Raw genomic sequence first — 21,884 nt, forward strand, 5'->3', positions numbered from 1 at the left:
ATGATCTGTTGTTAGAAAAACAACTAACTTGTAGGTATAACATGAATAACAACCACTTGGGCTAATGAAACAATGCACAAAGTACTACTATAACTATGTCTACTACATTTTATCTACTAGAATATTGTCTGCTACTGAGTGTATATACTAGGAGTATGTGAACTTGTATAAAGGTATATAGGCCACGCAAAGGCATTATCTAACTGTATAGTTCACTAAGTAGTGTTACCATTTCAAGACAGTTTAATTTTACACCTAGTGACAATATGTTATGACGTACTGTAACACATTATAAGTTATTATGAAACAATGATAGGTCAGACTTAAAGAGTTCAGGGCTGGAAAGATAAACTCTTTATGGTAGAACACACAATTTTGACTGAAAATTTAAAATCATTTTGCAAAATAAAATACTAATATCAGTAATTGTGTACAGACTGTCAATATTAGGACTTGGTTATGGCTGTTATACAAAAGATTATAAACTATGGTGATGCTGATGAGTATGATGATGCTGGTGATGACAATAATGTTAATCTTCAACATTATTACAATCAATTATAGATGATAAATTAATTATCGAAAGTTTTATTCTTCATAAACATGGCAGGAAAAGATAACTTCTAATTGAAATGCAATGCAGTTGCAGTCATTATTTATGAAACAATCATGCAAAAAAAGGATGGATATCCTCACTAAATATTTTGATGAAGTGTGTTTTTTTTCTGATAGACCAGTTATTTCCCACTTAAGAGGATTTCAATGACAGAAATCTTTCAAAGATACATGTAAATGCTCTATGTATATAAGATAAAGTTGATTTTATAGAATGTAAACCTGATATACCCAAAAAACAATGTTAATTAATGTAGCCACAAAAATAGTGTGCAAATCCCTCTTTTTTATGAGGAAACAAACATTTTGTTGCTAAAACAAGCATATTTATACAGGTGCAGTTGTCTCCATGTAAACTCACATCTGAGGCATCTAATTTACAGACACTCAGGATTTTTTAACCCTACCATATTATCCTATGCACTATATAGATATTTAATATTTACAACCGACAGGAAATAGAAACATCCTTAAACCACCCATGCATAAGTCACAAACTAATACAGAATAAATTAGGCATTAAATTTTGTTTACAAAGCGAATATAAGACTTGAAAAAACTGAATCTCAACAGTTTAAGATTACAGACAAACTAAATAATGAACTAAACGCCATAAACTGGTTGCTCAAATCACTACAATGTCTTATTGACGCTGTAATACAGCAGCAATTAAACAGAGAATTGACACAATATACAACACAATAAACACTGTACGCACATGCACCTGAAACATAACACTGTTTGTGAAATCATGAGTAAGTCAATGCTTTTAAACGCTGGATTAATGTACACGCTTTTTTCGTGTAACGAGCAAACTGGTAATGAAAGATGAACAATGAATGTGGACTTTTTACATGTCATCAAATGTTTCTTTGGAAAATGAGCATGTATCATTTATCGTGTAACGGTTACAGAGGCAGTCACTGAAACTGTACACTGTCAACATTGCAACAGAGACTGCCACCCAAGATTTGTTTCTATTCTATTGAATGATATTAATAACATATGCATGCATGAAAACCTGATCTAGTTTCATATTATATACAATAATTACCATGAATGGTAATTATTTTACAGTACCAGGATAACATAATGAGGTGAAGAAAATGTATGTCACACACATCAAGATAAAGACAAATATAAAACACAGATACAGATGTAGACACAGCATTAATTTTGTGCTTACTTATCCACCTACTATGATTGTATGTATTAAAGTCAAAGTACTGACAGTACTGGTGTGACGATGCTTTTGAGAGGATGGATATAAAAGCATCAAGTTAAGTTTATCTACATCACCACATTCACCACAATTGTGTATGTTGGTACGAAAAAAAAATTTGGTACACAAATTTTGTGAACAAAATTTGGGTATGAAAACAAATTTGGGTACAAAAAAATATTTGGGAACAAAAAAATTGGGACCGAAAAAAATTTGGGTATGAACAAAAAATTGGGGATGAAAAAAAAATTGGGTATGAAAAAAATTGGGTACGAAAAAAAATTGGGTACGAAAAATTTTAGGTACGGAAAAAAAATTGGGGGAATGGGAAAGTAGTACCTGTGGGGAACTTGACCCACACTCGCAAACATCAGGTAAGTTCCTCGAAGGCAATAGTATGAATACACCTTTCGGAAGCGGCAATGCGGTCCTACTTACGCGCGTCAAAATGTAAGCGAAATACGTACACAAGTCTGTCAGGAATGATTGAATTAACGAAGAAAATCGTGTATTGATGTAAGTTTTTTTAAGAAATGTGCTGAAAATATATTAAACAAGAGCTGTGTTTGTGAAACACAATGCCCCCTGCTGCGCAGCTTTGAAGCCATATATTTTACCTTTGACCTTGAAGGATGACCTTGACCTTTCACCACTCAAAATGTGCAGCTCCATGACATACACATGCATGCCGAATATGGAGTTGCTATCTTCAATATTGCAAAATTTGACCTTTGACCTTGACCTTGAAGGATGACCTTGACCTTTCACCAATCAATATGTGCAGCTCATGAGATACGCATGCACGCCAATATTGAAAAAGTTATGGCCAATGTTAAAGTTTTCGGACAGACAGACAGACGCTTTATATTTGACATTTGACCTTGAAGGCTGACCTTCACCTTCACCTTTCACAACTGAAAATGTGCAGCTCCATGAGATGCACATGTATGCCAAATATCAAGTTGCTATGTTCAATATTAAAAAAGTTATGGCCATTAAAGTTTTCGGACGTACGGACAGACTAACACACTGACTGACTGACTGACAGTTCAACTGATATAGGCCATCCTACCGGGGGCATAAAAAGCAATGGTGATATTTTTCTCCGCCACGTAATTGTTAATAGTTTGATATCACAAAATGAAAGTGAAAGTAGAACTGTCAAAAATGACAACCTGTCAACGTGTTGTTTTTGCTGGCACGAGAGGGCGATTACACTCAATGTGTTCACATTTTGACCATAGGCTTTGTCAATGACCTTTATAGTATGGGTAGCTTTGATATTATTTATTGCTATCATGTAACTGCATGATTGTGTATATATTTACAATACACAAAGTATAAATAATGATATAAATATACTGATTGAGCTTATAATAATCTGAGAACTATAGCCAGGTCAATTAAGGACTTAAAATACAATTTTGTGTCCTGATTTCATGAAGAAATGACCATGCATGTCCTAGATTTCAAATTCAAGGCCCTGGTGTGACACATTGGTAGCATTACCGTTAAACTGTTATCAGGCTTATGAAATTACTTTTTAATGAACTATCTAATGAAATCTAAATCAGGCACTGATTTTTCTTATTTTAATACAGTCATAGATCAGTTGTGGCCTCTGGGTAATGACCAATTTTTGCTTACTTGTCACACCCTTAAAACTTTCCACACGTCTATAATAGCAAATCTGGATTTAGGTGATCTTCAATGGTACATTTAAACTTTAGCTCTGTTACAAGAGTGCTGGTAATGTCCAGTCACATATTTAAATCTAGGCCATGTCAAAATCAAAGTGTCAAAGACAAATGAAAGATGCGTTCATTAATTATTGTCCAGTTGTTTACTACTGCTGTAAGTTTTTATATAATATGACTGATGAACATCATGTGAGAGAAAATTCACATTATCATTGTATATCAGGTTTAGCAGCCTTTTAGATAACAAAGTATGCTAGTTTTCAATGTCGTTTCTGGGGATCAAACCCGTAGGGCTTTTAGGAAAATTCTGAAATTTTCGATCCCTCGAAAGCAACCAAACCAAAAATTAAGTCAAATATTGCCGACTCGGTTTTTTGAGTCGGTTCATGAGGGATAATGGAGCTTGATTGGTCATTGTCGGCTCTGGTACTACTTACATGTACCCGGGGTACTCTTAAGTATACTTACATGTACCCTGGGTACTCTAAGTATACTTACATGTACCCCAGGTACGGTAAATAAACGTAATTGTACTCGGTCCATATTAGACTGTACCCGAGTTGTATTCGCGCCAAAATCCGATGTCGTAAAACGCGCAACCGATTATCTTAAACACACTTCTCTTCAAAAAACACTGCATCAACATGCTTTTTGAGTATGTGTTCCGATAATATAGAGGCCATTCTACAGAAAATTGACATAAATGTGTATATATAATTATTACAAAAAAATAGTCGACAACGACTGATTTAGGGTTAAATTTCCCGGGTACATTTTAGTATATTTACCGTACCTGGGATACATGTAAGTATACTTAAGAGTACCCGGGGTACATGTACGTAGTACCCGAGCCGACAATGAACAATCGAGCGATACTGGAAGGTGCAACATCTCTCACGCCCCCTAGCATCGCCTTTAGCAGTATTCAATTCTCAACAGGAATGTGCTGGAGTCATTGATCCCGAGGGACAAGAAAAACAATTGATTAATGTTCAAAATAAATAATTTGATTAATGACAATTCTATTATTTGAGCCAGGTCACAGGAAAAGCGCAGTCAAATCAGTATCCAATTAAATTATTTGTTATTGTCAGAAAAACGCTTTTAAGCAAACAGCTTTCAAGCTAGATCCAAACTGGCCACAATCGCCTTAATGTCTCTTTTACTGTGACACAGTTCATTTAACTTTAAAATGATAAAAAGTACTAACACTAAGAAAGAGTACCAACCAGTTAAGAGTTTGAAATCCCCGATGAAATGTTGATATCGGGTATCATAGTCATTCAATAAGTCGCAAAATGCTCGAATACAATTTATAAAGCACAATGTGACTAATATTGATAAATAAAAATACCAGTAGGCCAGTTTTGCTGTGTCAAGCTGTTACGATCCAGAAAGTCCTTCATTCACATCGAGTATATATCCTTCGAATTCAAACTATTGTTGTCATAAGCGGAGATTTAGTGAATAAATAATTCATATATCCTAAATGAAAGCTTCTAAATAGCGAAACAAGCCAATTATGCAGTAAGAAAGTTTTGAATCAAGACTCTCATGGGGGCGGCCATTGTTGAATGTTGAAACACGAACGACAACTCTGCTAGGAGAATGTTATCAATGACGAGCAATCTCCTACGCAGTGGCGAATGCAAAAGGGAAGTAACTGAAAAATCGAGTTATCTCAATCGGACTGGCTCGGTCTTTTACATAGGTCGCCATTGTGAATTTTTTTTGGATGGTTATCACACCTTGGGCGATGCTGTTCCAGCATCGTCAATCATATAGAACAATATGAATTTAGCACTGCTCTGAATCTGTTGTTTTTTTTTAAAAAGGTAGGCGAAGAAATTGGTATAAAAAATCAGAATAGGAATATTTGGGCATATAAGTATTTTCTTAATAGACAATCCATTTACATTAATGACAAATAAATAAATTTAATACTAAATTGTCCTTGTGGAAAGGTTAAAGGTGAGGTATCGGTGGAAAGGTAAGATCATTAAATCATTTCTCTAATAAAACAGTCCAAACAAGAAATATCTTTAAAAAAGATATACGGCGTTGATTGTGGTTGGAGTTTATGGAAGGTAAAGATTTAAATGAATGAGATCAAGGATAGCTAATATCTTTTTCTGTGCAGTTTTTAGCTGCATCAAACGCAGTACGGGATGTTACGCGGAGTTTTCGCGGCTTATTTTACATTATTACATATTGCTGGTCATAAACCTATAGATACAAAAAAGAAAACCAAAGTCAACCGGCCACACGCGAAGTCTCCGTACATATTTTAAATATGTATACGCGCGTTCTTCGAACAAACCTGTTTGAGTGGTTTATCGGGAATTGCTACGTGTATTTGATTCGATTATTAACAGTATCGAGAATCATCGCGCTCATACTTAATACATTAGTCAATATGCTGCAATAATACATTAGTAAATATGATGGAATAATTCTTGTTAATTAATTAAAAATAATATTTATCATGGTATTGTTGAAAACACATTAAGAATCTATTATTGACATGCCATAAAATAATATCGCTGGATATCTTCATTTCACATCTTTCTGGTGGTAAACAAAATTCCGGTTCACCTAGTTCACGCTATAGCGTCTTTATTATATAACTATTATATAACTGACCGCGAACTCCGAACAGCACAGAAGGTCTGATCTGTATATAAACTCTGACATTCAAACACACTAACCGCGAACTGACCCCTTATACCTCGCGGGTTGAAATGCAACACATTAAAGTGAGGCATCGCTTCCACTGCTCTTTATACTTTTACATATAACATGTTGACAGGAATATGGAAGTCAGTACTAAATATGAGAACATGGCCTTTAAGTACACAACGTTCTCGCGCTGAAAATCGTCTGAAAATAAAAGATGTACGCACAAACTGTATTGATGTCGAGATTGAGTGTAAAACTGTTCTATCTATAAAGCCTTTTTATTAGAGATAAAACTGTTTCATGCTGAACACGCAGTAAAACAGTGTTACAAAGACGCGGACATGTTTCCAATGTTCTAGTGGTATTATCAAATCAGCCAATGCAGTCAATGAAGTGTATTCATCTGTACTTGGCCGCGGGAAGTTTTATTTGAGTTCTATTGGACGCTAACAAAGGTCAGGCTCAGGTGAAAAGCTGGCGTATTCAGCTGACGCCGAAAAACAGTCCTGTTTCTCATGTGGTACTACTTGAGCTATGCTTTCATGATGACAGAGTCACTTCTAGCTAGTCATGAATAGATGCTTGTGCAATAATAGCCAATTGAAATGATCGCATTTTACAGCTGTACCATGTTTTGGTAATGGTTGAATGGTTGCCAGCTGGCAGATGGGGTGATAACAAATAACTCCTCATAATTGCATTAAGCAAATAACTTTGATGATGGCATTATGAGATATTCAGAGTATATTTTGTTGCTTTTGTCATCTTCTGCCAAGGGTTTAATACAAATTGTTTCACACACCAAAGCTGTATATATAACAGGAATTATATAGCTGCTTTATCATATTTAAATCTAACAATGCTTTCTAAATATTTAACTCCAACATGTCAAGAACATTGAATCAACAGTGAGCAGTGTAAAGAACTTTCTTAACTATTCACAATGGCTGCCTAATGGCATTTTATGACTGAGAAATGACTGATTGTTCTTCAATCTCTCACCTGAGTCATACAAGACCAGTTAACTATTGCTTTTACCTTTGTCACTCACATTCCTTTACAAGTTCATTCCTTTCACCTTTGATTATTTATGAGGAATTTTAGTGCAAGTTATAAAGTGTGGCATGGAGCCTCATCAGAGGGGGTAATCACGTGACAAACAAGATGGCGACATCCATGCCGAGGCAGGTATTTTTCATCATTTTATACCCTTCATTTCTTGTATTATTTTTTCTTAATCCGCTCACTTTCCAGCCATATTAGGAAAAAAAATACTGGCTTATATTTCATAGTAATATTCGCTCTATATCTCGACTTAACTTGGTGCGAAATTTCTAAGCGGGATGACCAAATTAGGGCTCCACTAAGAAATTTTGCACCGAGTAAAGTTGAGATTTAAAGCGAATTTGAATACGAAATAATCACTTATCACCATTTTATTGATATGGCTGGAAAGTGAGCGTCGTTAAAAAATAAACAGAAGTAATAAAGATAAAAACAGCGAACAATGACTGTCTCGGCATGGACGTCGCCATCTTGACAATCACGTGATTACCCCCTCTGTGCCACACAATTGTTACCCATAAAAAAACAAGAGTAACACTCCATTCCATAATAACCAACCCAGCTATGACTATAATGTAAAAAATGTCACCAAGAAACCAACATAAAAATTTGGCTCTAATTCAGGATTAATTTATTATAATCATCTCAATACTAATCAAAGGACACAGGTAACATGTGTTAAAAGCATTTATATTGTGCTAATAAAATGTGATCCTTTCATCAATAAAGTAACTGTTTGCTTTGGATTGCTGCCCAGTTGTTGGTTTCCACCCCAGTTGTTGGATTGCTCCCCAGTTGTTGGTTTCCACCCGGACATGTATATGTTAATGATTCTACTACAATTATCTGTAAACAGATGTAACCATCAATATCTTAAAAAAGTCATAAATGGTGTGATGTTAATATGTTGTTGTTGTTGAAAATGATCGTCAATAAAATCAAAGAGTTGTGACATTAGTTGCAGATGTTTTTCACAGCCAGATTACAGCGTACACGTAACACATTAAAATAAGTACAAAAGTAGTTAACAGTCTTATCTTGTACTGTAGAACAAAGATTGTCAACCAGGAAATTCCGAGGTTATTTTATTGGCTCTTGTTAAAGGTCAACTAAGAGGAAAACCTGGTCTAGACAGCTACATAAAAAAAATACTTATCAAATGAAAGCAACAGGATTTTTATTTTTTTTACTTTGTACAAATATTTTGATGTAATATATACTATAGCGACTAGTTTAATACCTATGTATCCTTAACAGTTGTTCTTAACTGGACTCTTCATGATCACACTATGAATATTCATGCAGGAATTGTAGATCCTTCTAATTGTCTTTTAAAGGATAAGAATTGCCATCAAGAAAATGACATTTAATAGCAAAGCTGATTTTCCGAGTATTATGGACCATAAAAATGCAATCTGTAAAAAAAACTTTCATGAAACAAGTGTACAATAATAAAGGTCAAAAATAACAGTTTAAAAGGACTTAAATAATGCTCATAAACAGACTGGTTGGTTTTGATACCTTGAGTGCACAATTACTGTGCACATTATTAACAAAACCGCAACAACATGTAATATGTAAAAAAAAATACAACTAGAAATGGCGCGGCAGAGGCCGACACATATCCCCACGCCGCATGTTTGACCCAGGGGGCGCCCCAGGGTTGGTAATGGGGCCATGCATAGTTGAGATTTACTGTATTGTCATAAGAAATGTTCAGTATCAATTGGAAGTAAATCCATGTCGAAATGAAAAAGTTAATGTAAAATAACATAAAACAATAGATGTTTTTGTTAGAAACACAATGCCTTCTACTGTGCTGCTTTGATTTATTAACAAGAAATATCTTTTAAAAAGATATACGGCGTTGATTGTGGTCGATGTTTATGAACGATCAAAAGTTATCTCTATGAGATAAAAAGTAGCGGATGCCTTTTTTCTGCGCAGTTCTTAGCTACATCATAAGCAAATCAACTACGGGGTGTTGCGCCAGATTTCGTGGCTTATTTTGCTTTATGTGATATTATTACTCAGATATCTATATTTACAGAATAGAAAAACACAAGAAACATGAAAATAAACGATTGCATATAGGTCAGCCGGCAATACTCGAATCTTATTTAATTGCATAATTATAGTATAGTGAATTATTGTGCTCATGCTTAATAAACTGGTCTAAATGGATAAATATTCCTAATTATTTTTATCAAAATTGGTCCTTATCATGCAAATGTTGAAACCATATTAAAAATCGATGATTGACATACCACAATAATATCGCCGAATATCTTTATTTAGTATCTTTCTGATCAAAACAGACTTCAAGTGCACAAAGTTTACGAGACGGCGTTTATATAAAGATTTCTGCAACTTACCGCAAACTGACCTTGATACCTTGCGGATTGGAATGCAATGCATTACAGTCAGTACGTTATTGTCAGTAAGACCGGTGTAACACAATGATCGCAACCCCTTCTGCGAACTCCGGTGATGAACTGTATATAAACTCTGACTTTCACAAATGGCCGCGAGTTGACCCGAAACCTCGCGGGTTGAAATGCAATGCAAGTAAGTACTAAATATGACAACATAGCTACTAGTATAAACGCTTTTGCGCTGGTAATTCTCTGAAAATAAAAGGTGAACGCACAAACTGTATTTATGTCGAAAATTGATTGTAAAACTGTTCTATCTATTGAGCCTTTTCATTAGAGATAAAATTGTTTCATGCAGTAAAACAGTGTTACAAAGACGCGGATATGTTTCCAATGTTATGGTGTTATACTCAAATCAGCCAATGGAATAAATGAAGTGTATTCATTCGTACCTAGCCGCGGGAAATTTTATTTGAGTATTATTGGACACTTACAAAGGTCAAGTCAGGGTGAAAAGCTGGCTTAATACAGCTTACGCCGAAAAAAATGATCATTTGGCAGGTTTATTTATTACCTCCCTTTAAAGCTTATTACTTTCCTTGGATTTGGTTTTTTGACCTTTGACCTTAAAGGATAACCTTGACCTTTCATCACTCAACAAGTGCAGCTCCATGAGATACACATGCATGCCAAATATCAAGTTGCTATCTTCAATATTGCAAAAAGTATGGCCAATTTTAAAGTACATTTAACATAAAAAAATGAGTGAAAATCTCTGACCTGGTCCAACCCCAAATAGTTCAGGGTCGCGCATATGCTCATAGGTACCATGTGTGTAAGTTTCAAGGTTCTAGTGCTTATAGTGTAGGAGGAGATAGCGGCCAGAAATAGGACAGATGGACAGACAGCGGAGATAACCACAATATCCCCACGCTTTTCAAAAAGCGTGGGGATAATTACTTTTAAAGTCTGCAAGTTGTAAATTATTAGATATCCATGTGGTTTTCTGTGAGTATTTAAGTTGTCCCCCAAAAATAAACAATTCGAAAATAAATTACTGATATCAATGACGCTATAAGTCACTCAAATATTGCCGATATTGCATGTGACAAGTTATTTCTAATCAGAAATAAGTTATTACCAATTGAATGTTCTATTTTCTTGTTAAGCCATTTACAGGGTATCATAGAAGACATTACTAAGACTCAACAAACAAGAAGAGTGTCATCATTACTTTAATGTTTTTATTTTCATGATTTGTTTCAACATACTGAATCATTATATAAGGCACTAAGCTTTCTCTTGTTTATAAACATCATTAGTGGATCATGTAGAGAATGAAGAACAGAAAGAGGGTAAAGACCCCTCTCAAAGCCTTTGTGACCGATGACTGACATTATTTTTAGTAAAGCTCAGGCTAGATCATGTATACTCCCACCCTTATTTATGGAAGTAAAATTATATTAATTATTTTGGGAGTATTATTTAACAATGGTTTCTTGTTGGTTTAAATTGTATCCACTCTTGTTTCCCTGTCCTTTGTTTTCTTTTACGATATTGAAGCAACAAAACCCTGTTAACCCCGGCGAAATGTTGTTCATGATTTCATGAACACTTCAAGCCAATCAAGAACTGTTCATGAACGGTTCTGAAAAAGTTCCTGAGCTTGGTTCATGAACTTTTGGACATGAACTGTTCTTAAGACATGTTCATGAACTGTTTATGAATTAATGTTGAACATTTCAAAGTTCATGAACAGTTCTTCATCTAACCATAAATACTTAGTGATGAACATTTCAAGCACTAGTATTTCTAATGACTTTTCTGAGACCGACTTTAAGGATCCATCATGAATAATTCATGAATTCCTTTTTGCTAGATGTTTCATACATATTTTTGAAAGTAATATTGAAATGTCTAGCATACAAATCTTGTAGATTTGTGAAACCTGTGAAGTTAGTATGAATATGCATAGTACTTTCACCACTGTAAGTTAGAGTTCTTGACCTGTTCTAGAGAATTTTAAGAACATTTGTACAAGAACTGTTCAAGAACTGCCTTCAGGAACACTTCAATAACTTTTTAAGGACCTTTCCTGTTATTGAATTATTCTTAAACTATTCTTGAACACTTTAAGAACTTTTTTGAACAACATGTTTCCTTCTGATGTTCTTAAACAGGTCTACACAATGTTTTTGAACGTATGATGGACTTTTTAAGAATCCAATATGTTCTTAAAAGGATCTGTCATTGTTCTTGGAAGACTTAAAAGACAAGTTTAAGAACGTTTTAAGGACATCTTATTTCAAGAACAGTTTAAGATGATATCAAGAACTCAATGTACATTGGATTGCTGTTTTTACAAAGAAAGAATATTGTGTGCACAGGAAGTTGAAACGGAAGGCACATGGTTTATGTTATATTTGAAAATGTAAGTCTTTAATAAATTACCGGCTGAACTGATCAGCCATTGGTTCCATTTCAAGTTCTTTGGAACTGTAAGTGTAACCATTTCAGGGAAACCATTGATTAGTAAATGATTCTTGAACTGAAAATGAGACTATTCATAATCTTTTCAATACATGAATTATTCATGAACATATAGTGCAAAGTTGTATTATGAAATTTAAAGAGTATTATCAAACCACTTGTATCTCAGTTATAAGTGTTATATTTAAATTATTGTTATATGTTGCTATCAATATGTTAAGTGCTAATACAAGACTTGTTTCTTCTTACCCTGACCTGTTTGTTGAGCTTTAGTAACACTTATGATAACCTTTGCATAAATTGACAAATTCTTGTTCATGAATAGTTCATGAACACTTCATGCCACCTCAGTTCATGAACTCTTGAAGAACTATGGTTCATGAACTATTCACTTACAGTTCGTGAACAGAAAATGAGCCATTGAAAAATAGAAGGAAAATGTTCATGAACTGTTCGTGAACAGCAAAACCCTGAAGAATTTTTCAAGAATTTTGTTGTTCATGAACTGTTCAAGAACACTTCATGCCATTGATGTTCATGAATAGTTCATGAACATTTCATGCCATAATGGTTCAAGAAAAGTTCATGAACACTTCATGCCACACGGATTCAAGAATAGTTCATGAACACTTCATGCCATAAGGTTTCAAGAATAGTTCATGAACACTTCATGCCATTAGGTTTCAAGAATATTTCATGAACACTTCATGCCATTAGTGTTCATGAACAGTTAATGAACTAAAATTTCAAGAACTTTTCACAAACGTGGCTCATTTTCTGTTCACGAACTATTCGTGAACAATTCATGAACTCAGTTCACGAACAGTTCATGAACTGTTCACGAATTATTCGTGAACTGCAGAACAACATTTTGCAGGGGAAAAATGGGTTGAACATCCGGATATCTAGATGAATTGTGTGTGTTTAAAGCGTGTTGTTAAAAATGTGGATCACTTGTTATCGTTATCACAATATGCTCAGTATTAATGAAATAGCCAGAAGGCTTTACAAGAAAAATTAATAATGGCCTTCAAGAGGCACAAGCCACACAATTGAGAAAAAGTTGATATGTTTCAGTATCTGGATAGGTAACCTGTTGTAATTTACATTAAATGTTAATCAAATAAAGTGAATGTCATAAATAAAACCAGCACCCATAGGAATTAATTTCTCAGCTGTATTAATAATAATGCATAATATACATAATAATGCATCTCCATTTTGTCCATTTTCCTTCTTGGTACTATTATTATTCAAATAGGTTGTGTCAATGCATAAATGTTGAAATCTTCTAGATACCTCCCAATAAAGCAGACAATGGGTATACATGGTACAAAAGAGAAAATGAATGCAAAATCATTATACCATATACATGCAATAGTCTCCAACCATTGATTGTACTAATGGAGCTCATGTTTGGACTATTTCATTCATAACAGAATGTGAATAATTATGTTTGTGATTTATTCAGAGGAGCATGCATTAATTATTCCATGAATCAATTATCAGCCATTGTGGAGGAGTTTAAATGATTTCTGGATGTGTTTATATATTTTACAGCTTTATTGCTTCATCTATTGACTTCTTTAGCTGTTTACAAGTTGTTTCCTTGAAGTCAATACTTCAAAATGAACTTTTTAAACAAAACTATATCAGGTATGAGGTGTCATATTACCATATACCTTCAATAGAGTAGTATAGTTGTAGTAGTATCTAGTGTAGTAATACCAGCCAATCATAATCGTTGCAAGCCACATGTATGATTACACACGGCTCATGATAGGTTATCTGCCTAATCCGATTGGTTAGACCTTTGAGACATCGCTATCTCTCGTGCCTCTTTCTCACACTGATTGTACTGATCAGCTCTAAGCTGGGAACCGCTCAATCTGGTGGACCCAGCGGTAGAAACGTGAGTAAGACAGGTGTCAAAATCACATCGCAACCCATATATGGACAAAATACTAAACTTGGTCTGGTCAGCCAGATCTATGATAACAGATGCCGTGACATATCTGCTCTATTTTGGTCACTGTAATATTATACAGTACACATGTGAAACACCATAAAGCTTCTATCTGTACTAAATATCAAAATATCAAATATAAAACGTCAATAATTTCAAGCCCAAAGTTTCATTTGCAAATTACTCTTTATTTCCATTCTGGCCTCTAACAGGTAATTACTCATAGGATAAGATTAACATCAGAGCCTTCAGAAGAATGTATAAAATATCACAACTCAACAAATTGCCTTTATAGTTACTAAGAATTTTTATAATCGAGACAAGATTAATAATGATCTTGAGATAAAGTTCCCATTGATACTATAGAAATATCTACGTCCACTGTAAGGGATACATATACTAGCATAGATTTGGGCGTACCGACACCCAGATACAAAACAACATCAGATTATGTTCATGACATCATCTCCCCTCACATACAACACCCAGGTTCAGCACTTCCTACTGAACTGCATCTTTGAATTAAGTTGATAAATATAGAATGACCAAGTTCAACAGTTACTGGCAACTGACCAACTAGGGTGTTGTCAGAAATACCAAGAAACTTTTATACATCCCCCCCCCTCAAAAATGGTAGTGGGGCGTGATTTTTTTGTATAGAAATGGAAATTTATGCGCATAAGATTCCAAATCAGTCCAAGATTTTCATGAGCCTCAAGGCAAATTATGCAGGGGTGTTGGGCGAAGTCTGAGCCATCATAAAATGCAGCTTCAATATGGAGGGTCCTTAACAGCCAAGAAATAAGCAACGCATTTGGAAAACAGGGTTAAATGCATGTATGTACAGTGTTGTCCTAGATTAGCCAGTGCAGTCCACACAGGCTAATCAGGGACAACTCTTTTCACCTTAACTGGATCTAAAGAGACTTTTTGAAACAATTATTACAAGGACATCTGAAAGTGTAGTCCTTGCTAAGCTTTTTCGGGCTTCTAATCTGGGACTACATTTTACACAATTTAATGCATAAAGCCAGGTTTTCCCAGAGCAGGACTCGTATATTAACACCAGAGCTCCAGATAAGGGCCGTACAGCCGTAAATACGCCTTTTTCATGAAGATTTATGCATTTATTTTTATAAACTGGACATACAATTACGACATTAATATCCATTTTACGCATTTACGAAAAAAATCTGGACGTACTGATATGTCTGCGTCAGCGCAGCGTGATTTGTTGGTCTCTAACCTAACGGCGCTTTTCGTTAATATATTCATATGTTCATATATTATTGTCTATTCTGTCGCGTGATTTCCTGTAACTTGTAAATCCATCAAAAATGATATGTCTGCGCGCAATTGAATGCCGACTTAACCGAAAGCGGCTCAAAACAACACTTTGTTGTCATATAATGACTACATACGGTGTCTTCTAACCATCCTGACATTAAATCTGTAAACCCAGAAAAAGACATTGTCGCCCCGATATTAAACGATTTGATTGCATCGGTGGCGTAAAACGTTAGAAAACACGATGGGAAATGGATGAGACTGTGAAATAAGTGTTCATTTACTTAGCTTACTAGTTGGCTTGTGTTTTCTTGTCAAGAAAAATGAAGAAATAGTATTAGTCATGAGTTTTAATGTGTAGTTGTATTAGCATCATAATTCAGAATGGAAAACCTTATACAGTAACTGTTTAAGAAGCTACATATATTTATTTTAATTGCTGCAAATGTTTCTGTAAAGTCAGTTATACACCCTTCAATATCCAAGAACACGGGTAGTACAGTACTACCTGTATTTTTGGATATGGTAGTACAGGTACTAATTGATTTTAAGCGTTACTCCTTTTCTTTCTGTCAGTGGCTGTACCTGTACTTATTTCACAAATCCTTATCTGGAGCTCTGTTAACACAATTACTGCCCATGAAACTAGGACACACTGACCTAAACTGCAATACCCAGTCTTCACACCCATTTCTGTCCAGACACTGTAAATAGGAAAAGAAAACATTGATAAACGACTGACTGTGACTTACCAGTTATACATAGATAATATTTACTACTCTCATGGTCTGTTACAACTTAACAGCCTGGGTAAATAATCCATATCAAGAAACACACCGGAAATCTTAACCATCAGAATTTTCCTGTTTCTAACAAGTCCAAACATTTCATATACAGCAAATGCTCATCATAAACTTAAATCTAAACAAAGAAGTCAATAAGAAAGTTAATAAATTTTACACATTTTACACAAGATACAAGTGGTATTGTATAGGGCAAATCAGTCAAGTTCCCAGTAGACCTGTTGAGGGACCAAGCAGACCGGCAGATGTCTATGAATTCCCAAGCCATTGCCAGACTGATTTTTGTTCCCATTTCAGGTGACATGAACTAATATTTTATTATGTGGCAGTAAAATGTGAAAAGAAAACTTGAAACCCAGTCTGAAAGGCATGCAATGGCACGCATACATGCTGAGGTCCTATTTCATTGTCATCACTTATGTAGCCTCAGGAATGCTTATCCGCTGACCTTACTGGCTCATTATCCATATCCAAACCTCCATGTTTCTATTTCCCATTCACAGAGACCTGTAATTTTCTCTTAAAACCAGTGTATCCACAATAAATTAAATTTTAACAAGCTACCATTGAAACTGGAATGAGACCCGTTTTTAGCAAGGCTGTCATTATCCCTGCAGGGGGATGGTGGTGAAAATGTAAGTCACTATGTTAGGATGTCTGACACATCCAGACAAAACAACCTCACGCTTCAATGAGGATCACACACCCCATGGAACAATCCACCAGTTATTTAAAGGGACCTTAGGGTCCATGAAAAAAGATCAAACAACAAGGATTTAAGCAGTTACATCTACTGATTTATTGTTATTGGAGTGGTATCATCCGGTACTTTGAAAAAAGAAAATATGGCAAGATTGTTGTACAGTCTAGAATTTTAATGGATCAAAATAGCTAATTATTTCAGCTAAAGAAATTTCAGAGATGATGATGATGTCTATTCCAATGTGTAAAAACTTAATGCTTCAAGATTAAGAACATGTTAATTCAGTAATTAATAAGGATACAAGCTAACCATGCAAAAGACGGACCAGGACATTTCTGATAAAATTTGCTAAGGCCCAATATTATTTCCGAAACTGTCAGACCTCTTGTCTGACAAAAAAACTATGTAAAAATGTGTTTTGGTTAAAAATGAAAAAGAAACTAGGAATATGCTATCTTTGCTGGTGTCGTAACAAACTCCAAGCGCAAGTCTTAGAACCAGTCAAATGGTGCACCTTGGATTAAATTGAGATGCTATTTAAGTTGCAATTTCTGTCGAACGGGACTGGTGTACAACACAAATTACTATGATTAAAATACTTTGTTTTAATTTCTGTGAGAATGCATAAATATTGCAATAAAATATGTATAATATCAGAAACAAATCTTTTTTGAATTGTATGTAGCTCATCAATATTGCAACATTAATATTGATGATTTCTGAATGTTGAATCCTTCTTATTATGTATCAACAAAATTACTCTGTTAAGGATAAGGCATATTTGGATTGCCAAGCTTTCCAACAATCAAATCTCAGGGGGTATGCAAATACATAAAAATTCCAAAATTGAAATGACATTATTTCATGTTTCAGTAACCCATTTTATTACTTAATTTTATTTCATAGTCATGGATTGCAAACAAGGAACTCAAGAGTATACATTAATAATATTTACAAATTCCACTTTTCAATAAATGCACACTCATGGGATGTTTATCTTCTCTCCATGGTATCTCTATGAAGATCATTGATTTCAGACAATATGATTGGAAAATAATATGACACTAGTCAACAGTAAAATCTGCAAAACAGAATAGGACTTACAATGTGTAAAATTACTATAAGATATAAGGTATCAAATACACCATGTTGATTTTTTTGTGTCCCTTCAAACTCATGTGTCAGAGAAGTGATAACTTTTTCAATATATAGTGCTCAAAAGATAACCTTTGACCATCTTTTTGTGTGTCCATGCCACCATGTCAGATGATATGCTTGACATTAGGTTTCAAACAGAGCTTGACATAATGCATTACCAATGTGAATGGAAGCACTAAAATGTAGTCATAATAATGACAAACTGATTGTTGCCATCTACTGCATAAAGAGTTTAAAACATGTTTCAACCATATTCAATGGGAGTGCCAAAGGTTAATGTGAGTTAACCATTGACACAGAAGCCTTAAAAAACCTACAGTCAAACATTTAGCCATTCATGACATGTACACATCAGATAACATTCTGAAGAGCTTTTGTAGATAACTTGCAACTTTTTCGTCCAATGTGGTAACCTTTTTTCATTCTTTTATGTTTTTGAATACCATATCATGACAACTTACCATTTTGGTTATCTTAAATCACTGCTTTGCTAAACAGCCCCTAATCTCTCTTTTAAGAAGCTTAAACAAGGGGATAAAAGAGATTGCTTTTATCTGATGATCCCATTTGTTTCAGTGGACAAAGCTGGTATCAATTAAGCAGGGTGGCCAACATTAAAACTAACATTTCAATCATTAGTTATACGTTTGAGGTTTTTTGGTACACTAAACAGCCAAAAGAGGAACCATAATACCATCATCAAATTTCTGCCAATTAGGTCAATTAGTCTGCTTAAATGCACGTGTAAAGACAATGCAGCAGACTGAAACATCTTAAGTATGGTAGGCAGTGAAGAACACTTGGATGTATTGAAATGCACTCAGATTTTACTGGTGATCAGATAAAATAATGAATATGTTTATCATAAAAAGAGGCCATAAAATGATACACTAGTCATGCAAAGGTGATGCCTCATGAGGAACTGAAGTGGTTACATAGTAATTAATATCCGAAACCTGATGCCCTTTGTAGCACTGCCTTTCAATCGCCAACAATCTATAAACAAGTAGAGGTATTGTCTTAAGATCTGACATTTTGATATCCTGCAACCTGATTCCATAGCAGAGACCTATATCTATCATGGAATTGTTGATAAGCCATATGTGATCCAAAAACAAATGTGAGATCTTTGCCAGTTAGATCATAATAGCTATTAAACATGCATCACAAATCAACATGGGCTAGGTGAAGACAATAACTTGGAGAAGGCTTTTGACAAGGATGAAAAAGTGTCCATGGAATTATTGACACAGAAGAAGCATTCCTGATCAGTATCCGGATTACAATCTTATATCAAATTATTCACAGTTGACTGTTATATGGTTAGCACCAGATCTTTTTTGTGAGCACTGAATACCTGTTAAGGAGTTAAACAAAGTTCAAAACAAGTCATGAATCATCGCATTGTGCTCTGATTGAATTAATGATTATTAAACTCAATTGGCAATCATGAAAGGTACGGTTGTCACACATCATTAACAGGTATCAGTCCAGTGTACAAAATAAGTGGCAAGCATTTAATCAATCTTTAGATCCAATGATATGATGGTTACAAGTAGCATTTATAATGGATTAAACATGCATTGTGAATACTCAGACAAGTTTTTTTGTTTTTAGGAATTTAACAACGTGACAAATCAGACAGACTTTTCGGATGATAGCAAGGCGATAAGATGATTGTATTACTATAGAGCTTTTTTAACAATTTGTTAAATAATAAATAATAACAGTAGTTGTCTCTTAGTGTAAAGATAAACCGATTGCGGAAGAAATTAAAAATGATTTAAAAGCAACTTTCATGCCTTTTGTTACAAAAAACAAACAAACAGAAAATTGCTTCAGTCAATAGCAAGTAAAGTGAAAGTAAGTGTGACATGAAGAGAATTCAATCACATGTTTTATCTTGAATTATTGTCTCAGGCCATTTCTCAGCTTATCATAATTGTTGCTTAATGTAAAAAAGTTAACATCAATCCATCTTTTTGATGTATATGTGACTATTATATCTACCATTGTTCACTATGGAGTGTTTATACCAAAACAAGAGTTTAACTACTTATTAATTGCCAATATAAATCTCACGAAGCAGATTCATAATTGTAAACTCAAACATTTTCATCTCAGTATATGGAGTGAAAATGTACATAAATCAGGACAGTCTCTCATGAATTTGACATATTAAACTAGGATCAGTTTAAATATTTGAAAATGATAAATAAATTTAAATGTCATTGCCCTTAGGTGAACACTTGTACAATCTGTTTTGCGTCTTATCTTTTAATGCGGACATCTCTTCCGTACTTTTAACATAAGGAACAAGAACATGTTATCATTCAGAACTTGACAATATCTCCATGAATGAGCTGGGTGATAGGTAAGGACACTCAAAACTGTGTGACTAGTCCTGGTCATTTGAGGTCAGTAATTTAGCAAATTTGATTCATGGCTTACTTTACTGACCTTTATTTGATGCAACCATTTTTGTATGCAGAAAAACCATGTTTTTTAAAAATCCTCCATGAAATAAAAATCTTGTTTAGGACATCTCAAAAAGAATCATTCTGTACTAACAATACTTGCAATATAATAATGAACATTGTGTTTGAATCTTAACAATGTTATAAAACTAAAATCTTATTCATAACAATTAAAAATAAAGAATTTCAGCTATATTCTTGTATAAAAAGTCAATTTTGTACTTACAAATGCCATAGGGTCAATATGTTATATTACACCTAAACAATTTCACTTTTTTCTTTAATATTAATATTTAATATTAAAAGCAAACATTTTCATGATTATACATTTTCTCTTTATTGACTCAATGTATGTTTTGGCAATGCAAACAATGTTTTGTTCTCATTTTAGGTCAAGATTGCAAGGAATCAACACTTTGCATGCGAAAGGTGAATAACCTGCTGAAGTGTCCGAGAGTGGCGCTGATATCGCACCCCTATGTAGAACGCTGACCTAAATTTGTTTATTTGCTATCACGTACATTTCTTTAAATACACCTTAATGTATACAAATATGGCTATACACAATTTTTCATACTGTCACAGTGCATTAGTAGTGGTTTGATGTGTTTGAAAATCTTCACCAACAATAGGAGAGCGACATGCACTAAGAAAGCAAACAACACTTTGGCTTGTTACCACACACTATGATATCAAGCACTCACAGAACAGTGAAATGTATAGTAAATACTGTCAGAGACATTTTATTGTCAGTACATATAATGGACTGATTTGATTAAATATACTATACACTTCAACACCGTTATTTCGAACACCGATAATCCGAAGTCACCGTTATTTCGAAGTATTTTTCGGGTCCCGATTTTGGTTCTTCTTTGTTCAATGTAAAATTTCATTGTTAATCCGAAGTTCGTTAAACGGAAGAAATCGTTAATTCGAAGTGATTATGTCGGTCCCAACACTATAATTCGCACCTTATTATCAATCTTTAATCCGAAGTCAAAATTGCAAATCACTGAGCGTAATTTCACACCTATGTCGTCTGCGCGTTGTGCGTCAAAGCCGATAATTACACCTTTGTCGCCTGCACGTAGCATGTTAATTTTATAATGTCGTCAAAAGCCGACGACGAGGCCGACAACACATGGATGAACATGATATCTAATCAACGTGTGACCACATGCATCAACGACATAAGACAGTTCTGCGAGCAAAACACGGGCGGAAGCCAGTTCTTCAATTCCCTTGACAAATTGGAGAAATATGTTACACGCGTCCAGTTTAGTGCTGCTAACGCCGGTGTTCAGAAAGACATCGCGTCTTATTTAAAAAAAGGTGAATTCA

The 21,884-nt window shown here is 34.4% G+C and overlaps 1 long non-coding RNA gene across 1 annotated transcript in view; it reads right to left on the reverse strand.

Moving 5' to 3' along the window:
• Positions 1-16,081: 16,081 nt before the first annotated feature.
• LOC127870301 (uncharacterized) overlaps positions 16,082-21,884 on the reverse strand; it is a 40,807-nt gene continuing 35,004 nt past the window's right edge. Inside the window, exon 3 of the long non-coding RNA XR_008044746.1 lies at positions 16,082-16,103. This is a non-coding gene — a long non-coding RNA (uncharacterized LOC127870301). The remainder of the gene's footprint in view (positions 16,104-21,884) is intronic.

Source organism: Dreissena polymorpha, chromosome 2, assembly GCF_020536995.1.
Source record: "Dreissena polymorpha isolate Duluth1 chromosome 2, UMN_Dpol_1.0, whole genome shotgun sequence".
Classification (NCBI taxonomy): domain Eukaryota; kingdom Metazoa; phylum Mollusca; class Bivalvia; order Myida; family Dreissenidae; genus Dreissena; species Dreissena polymorpha.